Source organism: Melospiza melodia, chromosome Z (assembly GCF_035770615.1).
Source record: "Melospiza melodia melodia isolate bMelMel2 chromosome Z, bMelMel2.pri, whole genome shotgun sequence".
Lineage (NCBI taxonomy): Eukaryota > Metazoa > Chordata > Aves > Passeriformes > Passerellidae > Melospiza > Melospiza melodia.
In genome coordinates this window covers 57,615,791-57,628,492 of record NC_086226.1, presented here as the reverse complement: position 1 = coordinate 57,628,492, position 12,702 = coordinate 57,615,791, and the positions used below count along the sequence as shown (strand labels likewise).

At 34.8% G+C, this 12,702-nt stretch overlaps 1 protein-coding gene across 4 annotated transcripts in view; it reads left to right on the top strand.

Moving 5' to 3' along the window:
* CNTNAP4 (contactin associated protein family member 4) overlaps positions 1–12,702 on the top strand; it is a 203,801-nt gene that overhangs the window by 57,907 nt on the left and 133,192 nt on the right. Inside the window, exon 2 of one of the 4 annotated variants that reach the window (XM_063179796.1) lies at positions 634–727. The exons of the other annotated variants lie outside the window; for them this stretch is intronic. The gene's annotated coding sequence lies outside the window, so the exon portion shown is untranslated. The remainder of the gene's footprint in view (positions 1–633; positions 728–12,702) is intronic. 4 annotated transcript variants of the gene reach the window in all.

The following is a 12,702-nucleotide window of genomic DNA, read 5'->3' as shown; positions in this document are numbered from 1 at the left end:
TCTCAATAGCATGCAAGGTATTTTTTCTCTAACAAATCCAGAAAAGTTGTCTGTGTTCATGTTTCCCAGAATTCTTAAATACTTGTTTCTAGATTAATCTGTGTGACCGATCGTGCCTCTCACTGTAGTCCCAAAAGGCAGTATTTTCAGCTAGAATGGGATTTTGTGAGCTGCTTTTAAGCAGTTTTCCCTCAGGTATTCATCATTTTCTGGGACTGGGGATTGCAAAGAAACCAGGAAAAAAATTTGGTGAAATTGACACAGAACTGGGATTTCTGGCACACATAATTACAACACCAGAAGCGGCAGTATGAATACTGCTGTACTGTTTGACCTAGTGCCAGGATCTGAAGCAGCTGGAGCCTCATCCTGGGAGGGCATACATAATAAAAAAAAACGAATTTTCTAAATGTCAAAATTTTGCTTGAGGGAGACCATATTCCCAGTACAGTTTCTGGCTGCATTCCACTTGCAGTAGCTCTCAGGTCCTTTTATGTGCTTTTTACACTCATTTCCCTAACATTTTCACAATTTCTAAGATCAGAAAAGACAAAGGCACAATTATTTTTGTGGCTTTGTGCTTGCTGGGGCAGTTTTGGCTTATGTGGTTACAAATGTCCTTCTGGCCTTTAGTCCAGGTTCCAGACTGCCTGGACTCAATTTCACAGTTGAACTACCAGAAATGCAAAGCAGATATGAAGGCAGTGCTCCTGGCTGACTGTCACAGGTAAGAACTGATCTTACAGATACAGGATGTCCCACGTAGCATGAAAATAGCTATCGAAATACATTTTCCACCTCAAAATCCCTATGAAAATAGAACATCACCTGCAAATGATTCATGTTTTGGAACCAATAAGCTTTTGGCTTCTCATCAAATCAAAAGCAAATAGTATCTTAGTAATCTCATCCATGTCAAAAAGTTGATTATTGACAATATCCTTCATTTGTGCAACATCTTTGACCTTGTTTTTTCTTCATCTTACAGCATCCATATTTATGGGCAAAAAAATAAGAAACAAACAAACAAACTAAAAAGAAACCAACATTCAAGGAACATGTTCTTTCCAAGATCACAGTTTATTCTTTCTGCATGTCACTCATTGCCATTCCCTTATTCAGCCTACTTAAATACTTTCTTCATATACTCACACATTCGGTATTGATGGTGAATCTGGTGCAGTTATTTTAAACTGCTATAGAAGAAGTCCACTTTAAGTCACAGTGTTCTTTGTACCAATCTGTACTTCTCATCTTTGATCAAATTCTTATCTTTCTCTATTGCATGTTCTCTTCACTGAAAGAAAGCAGATGGAAATGAACTGCAAAATAAATTTTCTCATTTCAGTTTTTGTACCTGGTTCTAGCCCATAAATTACAGCAGTGCCTGTACTTCTGTGGAGTAATGCAAGCAGACCTTTCAGGGTTAACTAATAACCTAGTAATATCATGATCATTTGTTTCTGTTTTATATATCAGCTAAATGTGGTGGTTGATAAGAAAAAGGTGGAAAAACCCACATTCTTGGCACATACTCATCACATAATAACAAAAAAAAATCCTTGTATTAATCTTAGAATGCTAAAAGCATTTCTCAGATAAGAAAAAACAAAAACAGGACTAGAAGAAGAGAGGAAATAAACCTGAAAGGTGCAAGTTTTCAGTCTACTTATAAGTCTGACTGAATTTGAAGTACCTGGAAATAATGGATAACCTTAATAATAAACTGTACTACCAAGATTTCCTATAATGTAATTCTTCGTAGCTTTTTTACAGATCAGTGGATTTGAAATCCAGATCTATATCTTTTCAATTTCACGTAACTTAATAAGGGAGGAAGAACATGTAGCTCTTGGCAAGCTGTGGTTGGGCAATCAACATTTGGAGCTGACATCTAACTGTAAAAGGCCCCTGTAATGTGATCAGCTGAGGGCAGGTTTGGGATTGATTTGTGGCCCATTCCGAGCCCTTTTGTATAGTATCCTATTCAGTAAAAAGCAACATACTTGTTAATGCTTAATTACTAAAGGAATATCAGTTGAAAGTGGAATTTCAGCTATCAGATTTCTTATTTGTCTGGTAGCTCATATGGCAGATTGTCAGATCTAAGTAAGAAAAAACCTAACATAATATTTGTGGGGGATTTTTCATCGAGTTTTTTGCTACAGGCTGTACTTTGACCTCTGAATTACCAACACTTTCTTAACCTAAGAGCAGATACTTGCTTTTTGGTCGGAGTATAGTATCTTGGTATGGAGTATTATACCTTTGTATATATGATTTAACCACTTAAAAATTACACAAATTCGTTCTATGCTAGAGTATTTTATGAAAACATTCAATATAATTTCCTCCCTTTCACCCCCAGGTAAGTCTGTGATACTGTGGATATACCCTGTAACAGTGTTAGGGAATAGATCATTCTTTCTCGTCTTATTTTTGAAGTAGCTACATATTAGTAGCTCTCCAAAAATCCTAATTACCTTCCAGAAGAGAGTCCATCTATGAGACTTCAAAATGCAAACATGTAAGAAATTTACAGTTAGAATTTGGGGAGCCTGGTTTTGTGTGTTATTTTGTGACTGCCTCTACTAGGTGGGAGATGACAGATGTTGGATAAAATATCTCTGATGAAAAAAAAGGGAAGGCTTTTTACCCTGCTTCCTAGCAAATAGCATTGTGAAAAATTTGAGTTTTTTAACACCCTTTTTTAATCTGTCATCTACTGCATTACTACAGCATTCTAGTCTTGACTACGACAGCCGGTTTATTTCTGTTCAAAATTATCTTTTTGCTGGGAACTCCAGTTAAATTTAATTATCAGAATTAAGATCATGTTGACCTTCCTATCCAAATTTTATGTGCCGTATCTGTATTCCTCTTCATTTGTTGGCATAATTTTTAAAGCATGTCATAAGCTTTTTGTGAGGTTTTGGCTTCTATTTTGGCCTTCTCTTAAGATATGAAACTGGTTTAGTATTGGTAGTCAGAATATAAACTTTTCAACCAGCTGCAGTATTTGACAGTTTCTGCACTCAGTCAACATTATTGTTATTGCACAACTGTAAAAACGAACATTCTGGCAAAAGCAATTGTAAATTATTTCCTTTTGTTTAGCTTGTGATTTTGTTGTAGCCCAGTAAAAGGAGAGACTGGTAATACAATAAAGGATATTTCTTTCTACAAATGACAGCCGCAACACAAAAAGATTCAAATATTGATGCATAACTAATTAAGTATCCAACTTTAATTATTAACAGCTTCACTACCATCTAATTGTTTAATAACAAAGATCAATATTCTATAAATATTAGTTTTCAGTGTGAATAAATCTTTACTGTATTACATCTTCATTACCCTGTATAAGTAGACAGAATTTCTTCATAAGGACCGAAACCTGCAAACCCAAGAAAATTAAGTATTATGATGTAGGCAAAAATGTAATATACATAATGTCTCAGAAGTTTAAAGCTCTAAACCCACATCTCTTAGAGGCAGAGACTGAGTTTTTATTCTTGGACAGCTTTTAATCCGTTTGGCTTCAATCCTTGACTAAATCTCTTTGGACTACCCAGGAGTAAACAGAAGGGAGTTCTTGAATTCATAAATCCATTTGCAATCCAGTTGGTAATGTACAATTTTTAGCCACCTTAAATCGCTATATCAAATAAATAAAATGCTTTTAGAATTTAAGGGATGTTAAGGGATCTCTGTGTGTGTATGTGTATATATATGTGTGTGTATATATATATATATATATGATTTTTTGGATAGATTGAGTCAGCTTCTCTTTTTCTATTATACGTGTATATACACACACACATGTATTTATTTATATGATGTGTTTATGTGTATTTCTACATATAATATACATCTATATATAGATATATGTATGTATACATATATACATCTGTAACGTTTGGTATCATATTCTACTTCCAAAACTGTTTTAAATATAGAGGGGTAAAACTTCAACTCAGTTCCATAACACTTTACACATAAAAAAAAAAAGTGCAGAGAGAACAGTATGATTTTTTAATTGAATATCTATCTAGAAAAATCACAGATATCCCATAATCCAGGATAATGTTTTAGGACATGGTGTTAGTTAAACTGGGATATGAACATTTTTACTTAAAGAGCAGCACCACAACAATAATGCTGTTAGACCTTAGCTTGCAGTTGGGAATAAATAATTGTATAAATATAGGTTTAAGTGAAGGAGAAATATTGTCTGGCCACATCCTATTACTATCTATATTTTTGGCTTTTATTTTGTATTAAATGAGTTTTTTAATTTTATTAGTTAACATTTTATCTACCTGTGTGTTGTGAGAAGTTGAAAATAATTGGCAGTGATTTTATACCTCAAAATACAATAATTGTATCAGTAATTCCTGATAAAAGATAAACTTACAGTTCTTTAGGATCATGCTAAAGAAGTCTCAGTTCACAAAATTAAATCTTAAGGACAAGAAAAGACAATATAAACATTAGTAAGTTGCACTGGATTTCATTAAGTTACATTTTTACTGTTACTTAAATTTTCTGCAATATTTTAGGTAATATAATACTTATGAAGAAAAAAGTAAAGTTGGATCATGCTAGCCTGCAGAATTTGTACCGTTCAATTCCTCAAGGTTTTAACAGTAATACTGCTTTTCTGAAAACTGTAGAAATTTTTCTACATAATCACTACCATTTATTTATCATTACATATATTATATAGTCTGATTCTAGTAGCTGTCCAAAACAGCTGTCATTAAAAGTAAAAAGCTGTGATGACCTTTGAAGATGGGATCTGAATATGCATAAATATGCATTTTTTAGTCTGAGAAAAGCTTTTCAGTTAAGCATAATTTTAGAAGTAATACAGCTTAGTTGTGCATTAGTTATACACCAGTTGTCCTAAATCTGATGCAAATAAAAAATCCCTAAATTAGTCGTTTGTCTGTCGAGATTGGCTGATTTAGTTTCATAAACATTATAATGCTAGTTTTGAAAATCACAAATGAGGACTAATATTATCATCATACTCTGGGGAAAAAAAATAAGATCCAGAGTGCTGAAAATTTTTCTAAAATTAAGTTTCCCGAGGGACAAAATCTTAAATGAATGGAACTGCATTTTTCTTCATTGTTAAATAATTCAATTAATAATTTTTTCCTCCAATATGGTAACAATAATAACAATTGGAACAATAATAAATATCTTTTATTAACAGCATACCACCTACGATTTAAACATTTAACCAACAAAGATGTTATCTCCTAGGTAATCAAGCCAGATGTGATTATATTTCTTAATCATGAAATTCCATTAGTCTAGCTCAATTCCATTTTCACTGTTATTTTTTTTTAGCCATCATTATTATACTCTCAGGCTTTGTGCCAATAAAACTGAGTCATAAATCAATGCTGTATAAAAAGGTTGAAACCCCAAAATATTCAAATCTCTTCTTATTTATGAGCACTTCTTTCCAAATTATATGAGGAAGTAATGAGGTCATAATGCATGGACTCTGAAAAACACAGATGTTACGCAAATACACAAAACCAGAAATTGACTTAGATTTGAAGAGGAGCAGTATATATATTTTTTTTTAATTCTTTTTATAAGAATAGGAATCTTAGACCATGGAAGGTAAATGATTGGTCAAATCTCGACTTTGTAAAACCTCCATAAAAAATTTCTCTAGCAACGTTTTGTTGTTGAAATCAGTATGAAAAATATTATTGGAAACTAAATACAGGAGTTAGGGAGAGTTATACTGACTTCCCAGCTGAGGATCGGGCATAGTGTCTCATCTATAGATACCAATTAATGAAGTGCTAAGTGTCATATGAAGTATATTTGTAAGTTAAATTATTTGTGTTGTAACAAAATGCGGTGAGTAATGACTAGAGCAGCAAATTGGGGAAATACTCTACATGTAGGGGATAACACGTGTACCAGTTTTACCTCATCCTTTTATATTCTTGTCAGGTCAAGTCGCTCCAAGGTGTACAGAAGTGGAACTGCACATGTGTATGCATACTGTTATAATTGTACCTTACATAAAGCCAAAATGTAATCAGACTGGACACTTCTGTTGACTTATAGAGTATCTGTCATTTCACTGCAGAATATTCATATTCTTGTGCACATAAGCACAAACAGATTTAAAGAGTAAAAGGCTGACGCTGCACTTGTTTTCTTAAAAAATCACATTCTCTTTGTGCATGTCAGATATACAGATATACAGATATGCAGGCTCGTAACTAGCTGGAGCCAGCCAGCATCTCTCTGGTGCCACTTGTAGTAATTTACACCCACAATAATGGAAATAAAATAGAGCTTTTCTGTTTTAAATATGTATACTTAGAATATTTTTGCTTGGAAACTGTGCATGTCAATATTTTTTCTGTTCGCTTTGCTGTACTGAAAGCATCATGTGTACTGAAACAGGGGGCAGAGTCAGTGAACCAGCATTTTGAAGGCTGAAGTAAGTTTTTCAAAAGTACCACCAGAACTACCAAAGTGGATTACTGAGGATTGAGATTAAAGTAGTGATAAAAATGACAAGCACAAACATGTTCATCAGCTCAAAGTTACAGTCCTGCTCATTTTGTTGTAAAGTATACAAACATATCACTTTGCTAAGTAAAACTGGAGATGATACATCTAGTTATATATTAGAACTGGGTGATAAATGTCAGGGGATTTAAGATTTGATGGATAGTATTTTTGAACTTGTTGCTGATCCTTCTACAGTTCACTGATACTGCTGTGCAACATTCTTCAAAGCAGTAGTCAAGTCCTCAAGGAAAGTACAGTAATAGCTGAAATACTCATCTACTGGGTTTTTTTTGCAGCGAAGTTTAAAAAAAAAAAAGTTACTTCATACCTGTGTCAATCCATCCTTAAATCTGTTCTTAATAAGTGTCACCATTTCCTATTAAAGTGGTGGATGTATATTTGAGGAGACAGGGACACAAATCACAAATGAATGTTTGTATAACATTCAATTCCATGTGTTCCACGGGGTCGGTGGCTGGAGACAGGGACGACACACACACCCCAGAGCCCCATGGGACAAACAGCCTGTCCTTCTTACAGAGGGAGTTCAACACTGCCAGGTCTCCACAGCTCACTGCTCTGATCCTCTCACAGCCCAGCTCCTGACCAGGGAGATGCCAGCAGCTCAGGATGGAATGGGATAGGTGAATGCCCCTGTCTCCCAACCCAGAGCCCGATTTATGAAACCAGGCTGGGTTTCTTATTTATCAGTACAAGCCAGCTTGTACAGTAACATGTTTAGATCAGAAAAATACAATTATGGTACACGAATTTGTATGTTTTGGTGTAAGTCACGTCACTGGAGATTGTAGTGTATATTAGGAAATTTAATTTAATTACCCTGGAAAACCTTGTCAGAATGCTGTCATAGTGACAAATACATAAAGTGTTCAGTCTTCTTGTGTCAGATGTACTAAGGCCAACTGATCAATGCCAAATGTTTTGTGTTGCTTTCATTTTCTTTTAATTCTGTGGCTGTAGTCAGTAAAATATTGGGATGGCACCCTAGCTTGAAGTGAAGAGGAGTAAATTCTAAAAAAAAACAGGTTTAATTTGGTTTCAGATTATGGTTTTGCCTAGTTGTTTCACCCTGGAATTAATGAAAGCAAAACAGCTAAGAAAGAAAGAAGGAATACTGAAATACCTGCAAGTGAATTAATTGCAGATATTTAACTGTAAAAAAAAAATCAATGTCTCAATATAAAAATATTTTGGCCACAAAAACTATGGCTAATTATCACTACTAGCTTTAAATTGCAAGACACGAGTGTAACATTTTGGGCAAGACCACTGAACAAGAGAAACAAATACAGGTGGCTCAGTGAGAGCAGCTGCTCTGTAAAGAACATGTAAAAATCTATTAACTTGAAAAAATTATATAACTGTGATGCATGGTGTATTTGAACTAACCATGGGGTTTTTTTGTTTCATTGTAAGAAATATTTATATATTTTCCATTTCCATGCAGTTAGTTTATATTTCCTGACATAATGCTCTATATCCAAGAAATTACATCAGTACAGAAATTTAAGTGAGAATGCTGCTTAAACTCAGTGGTGTAGTGAAGGGTGGTGGCAATGAAGTGTCATTATTTTTGTTTTCCCCATTAAATTTTCTGTTCATCATCTATGAACAAAATAAGTGCCTCGGGTAAAATGTAGAATGGTCAGTGATGCTCATTTCACTGATGGAGAAAAAGAGAGAGAAGGTTAAATATTGTAAGTAGTGAACCAAACTTCATGCAGATAGGATTTACTAGTACAGCATCCTAAACGTGGATATGGCCAGAGGCTAGAGATAGAGAAGAGAATAACACTATCACAAGAATCCATTCTCCTAAGGAGGAGACAATCTCCCAGATTAAGTTCTGTTTTACATTCAGCCTTGGATTATTGTCAGAATATGTGCCAAAAAGGTGTACAAAAGCTATGTGAAATTCCTAGTTTGTAGTAAGGGAGATAGTTTGCTTATTGTCAAGTAAAAGTGGATGGCAATAGCCAAGAATGATGTAAGTCTTGCAATGAACTGGGACGTTTCCAAAATAGTTTTTCCTGAGAAACTTTGTGGAGAATACATCCTTTTCTTCAGCAGAAATCTGTTTGAATGACTTTTTTTTAGTATTTCTTTCCTGCTAAGGAAGAAAAATCCACCTTTTTAGTACAGTGCTCAGAAGTGGCTCAGATTATATCCTACACAATTACAGCTTGATTACCTATATAAAAGTTCTTTACTCAAACTTGGGCTTCCCAGTGCACACAAAAGATATTTCCTACTATAGGGCACTGATTTATAGCACTGTGTGGTGTGCTGGTGATGAAAAATCTGAGCAAAATAGTGGCTTTGATAGGTCTTTGAACCATTGCCAGTTTGCTTTCCTTTTGATAAACCATCTCAGCTTATCAAACGATCTCCTTTGATATATTTACATAATGATTAATTGAGGAGAAATTTCTTCAGAGCTTTCTGAAGAAACATAAAATGGGATTCACCAACGCACTCACTCACCTAATTTAATGTTAATGCAGAAGGGGGAGTGAAATAAAGTTATCTACCTTCTTCTGTTTGAATGATTCAAAGTAGATCAAACTTTGTCACTATTAATGCCATTTTCTAGTTCCTTTGTGTTGCGCTGATTCAAATTCAAAATGCCTCTGAAACTCCTCCTGACATAGTAACTACTACTTGTCACAAATTATTACTAAAACCTAATATTCATTTTATAGTACCTGTCACAATTTTGAAAGTCAAGTTCCTTAAATATTAAATATTCTGACAGTTGAAAAAATAAACGCAATTGCTCCTTCCCTTCTAAGATTGTACATGTTTTCTTAAGTGATATTCAGTTCAAGAGTATCTTAAAATAAGGTTAGACCTTCCTCCAAAATTAACCTTATTCTGCCTTTGAGGCCACGTAAGTAACTGCTACACCCACCTCCCTTAGAAAGTTCTGTCTGACTGAAGCATTAATATAGCTCTCTTTATCTTCTGCCTTGAAAGTATATGAAATTTTTTAGTAGTTTTGATTTCTATTGTGACACCTCTCCATGCCACTCATGAAATAATCCTTAGAAAACATAACTTCCCTACATGGATAAGCCAAAACATACTTGTTATGTCTATACTTATTCCTGAAAATTACTCAGGTAGATTAATCTCATTCTTCAGATTTTAAGAGGCAAGATTTCTTCATTCATTTCTTAACAGCAAAAGTAATTTACAGGTTTCAGAATCAGATGCCATTCATGGGATTTTTCAGTCTTTATTCAAACACTATGTCTCATAATAAATTCCTGTGAGCGAGAAGTTCTGATATCAGGCCCTCAAAAATGTGTCTCTTAGTTATTCTCTCACAGTATTTGCTGAAATCTGGCCAAGAGCTTTCCTAATAATCCAGAAAATGGCGGCTTATCTGTTCAGAAGGAAAGGGTAGTACTGAAGACCTTCAGAGTTTATATAGTGCATCAGATTTGGTTTTGTTGTAGTATACAGAGAAAAGTACTGTTTTCCAAAAAGAGGACATAATTCAGAAGAGTTCTTTGAAGGGGAGATACTGTTTTTGATTTCTTGAAATATATCCCAGATTCCATTCTGTTTCTGTGCTTTTTTTTTATATTGAGCTTAACTCATATCTGTCAGTTTGCAACATAGGAAGACAAGACTAGAAAACAGCTAAGAAGCTATCCATGAAGCTGGATTATGTAAGAGTATTTCTTTTCATCAGTTCGTCTTAGTAGTTACAACAGCATCAGCTAATACTTGGTTTCTTAGATACAACTTACATTATTTAAACTGTTCTAAAATAGAAGGACAGTTGTGAAGACGTTGAATGATTTCCTGTGAAATCCAGTTATGGAAGGATACTAAACCATGACACTGTCCCGAAGGACAGCCATGGAGAATTTCAATACACAGGTAAGATTACAGGTAACACCTGCTTTTAGTCTCCTTCATATGCAGAAAGTAACTGTGCACTAGAAGGGTTAAGATTCCCCAACTATTCAAAGCCCCTTGTTCTAGTAATCTTTAAAGAGATGTTTCTGTGATCTTATGCTTTGGCTGAATGCCCTATATCATCCTTACTTGCAAATCTTAAAATCAGAAGAGACTGTGGAGATGAAAGCATCAGTTTGTTAGAGTATGGTGCTAATAACACCAAGGATGCAGGTTTGATCCATTTATGGACCACTCACTTAAGAGGTGAACTTGTTGATCCTTGAGAGTCTCTTCCATTTGTAATATTTGGTAGTTCTGTTTCCAAGGCTGTGCCTCTTGAGACCAGCTAGACATGGGTCTTTCATCAGGCAATAGCAACTCTTTTTGAAGAGCTGCGTTTTCCTGCACTGAATGCTCTTGTGGTTTTTTAGGTGCTAAGATTGGTTGTTTTGTATGATAGTTTTAAATATAGATGATATGTGACTATGAGAAAGACTTTTTAGTCCCGATAATAATCTCATAGAAAACAATAGAATGGAAGCTTCAGATAAAGTTTGTCGAGGACAACAAGGACAAAGTTCAGAAAGAAACACTTTGCTTTGTAAACTCCTTCTTAGAGAGGAATCTAGGTGAGGCAGGATCCATCCTAGTCCCAGACTTAGTCAAAAGTTTATGTCTAATGGTTTATGTAGGTGTAATTCGGCCTTTATGTAAATTTCTCCGACAGGATTAAGGACAGCAAACCAAACATATTTATATGAATAAAGTATGTTGTTTTTTGAAATTGATGATGATATGATGATAGTGATTAGACAAAAAAAACTTTAATCAGAATTACTTCCTGCACAGTATATCTACTACATTTTAAAAGCAATATTGAAATAATTATATTAAGACTATCAAAATAATTATTAGCAGGAGACTTATGTTACTCAGCCATACCAATGACCCTGGGCAACTCTTTCATTCAGTCTCAAGGAGTAGCCTTGAGGTGATGTCCCCACTCAAGGGAGGAATCTCCACATGCACTCCTAGAAGGAGTGTGTTGCAAGTCCCTGCTGTAAGAGGGGCTTATACTGTGAGCTTTCATAGAATAAAGTGGTTGGCTGTTGTTCATGTATTTGAAGCCTGCTGTGTCAGCTCAGCAGCCTTTAGATAAATTATGACTATTACCACTTACTGGTTCCTTTATAAAGATGTCTATATGCTGCATCCTCGCTGGTATGAGTTTCTGTAGGGAAATGTTGTTCTTCACATCCTCAGAATGTTTAGCTTTGGGATTGATGTGTTAGGCTCGCCTCAGTGTTCTTTAACAACAAAAAAGCCCCTCCTCTTCAGATATAATCAGTAAGTTTGGAAATGTGGTGAAGACTGTTTTATCTGCACTTAGGCAGAGCATCATGCTACATATCAAAGGCAAAAGATGGACAGCTGTCAAAAATGTGGCTGAAAATTACCATGCAGAAATTTTATATGTGATGCTGTAACTGCAGAACTGGGTTCTGATCTAGCTGTCCTTCTCAGTCTTCTTCAATCTCTGTGGAAAAAAAAAAATTCTGTGTCTTTTTCTTATTCATAGCTCAAGGTCCGTCATCCCTGGTTTCAAATTTTGAGGCTTTTTTCTTTGTCTTTTATCACTGAAATATGGCTCAGAACAGCATTGCTGTGGTAACTTCCCCACAGTCTTTCTGAAAAATATGCCAAGTTGTGATTTATGTTCTTTAGCATCTTTGGCTATTTAGATTCTTCTTGATAATTACTTTTCTTGCATTTTGCTAGGCTATGAAGGGGAATTTCTAATTATCTGAGCTCTGTGTCTTGAGTTGCCTCATCCAAACACAGGAGAACTAAAATGAAAAAGGCTAAGGGTTTATCACAACAGTACTATTACTCCACACACCTTTTCAAGGGGCCAGGAGGATTATCACCTGCTAGCAATGCATCAACATAATTTATCAGATATTGCACCCTACTCCCCACCTCCATTATCTGTCAGTAAACTTAAAGAACAATACCCTTGGACTGTTTATATAGGTATACACCTAGACTTTTATTTCTCAGTTTGTGAAAGAGGATACCATTCAGCTTAAGAAATTAAATAGCGTCATATTTTTGTATTTTAGAGGTTTTGAATGCTGTAAACCATGTAAACCAGTTCATTTTTCATTTCACTAAAACCTTAGAAGACTCAGTTGTCAATTGCTTGCATGC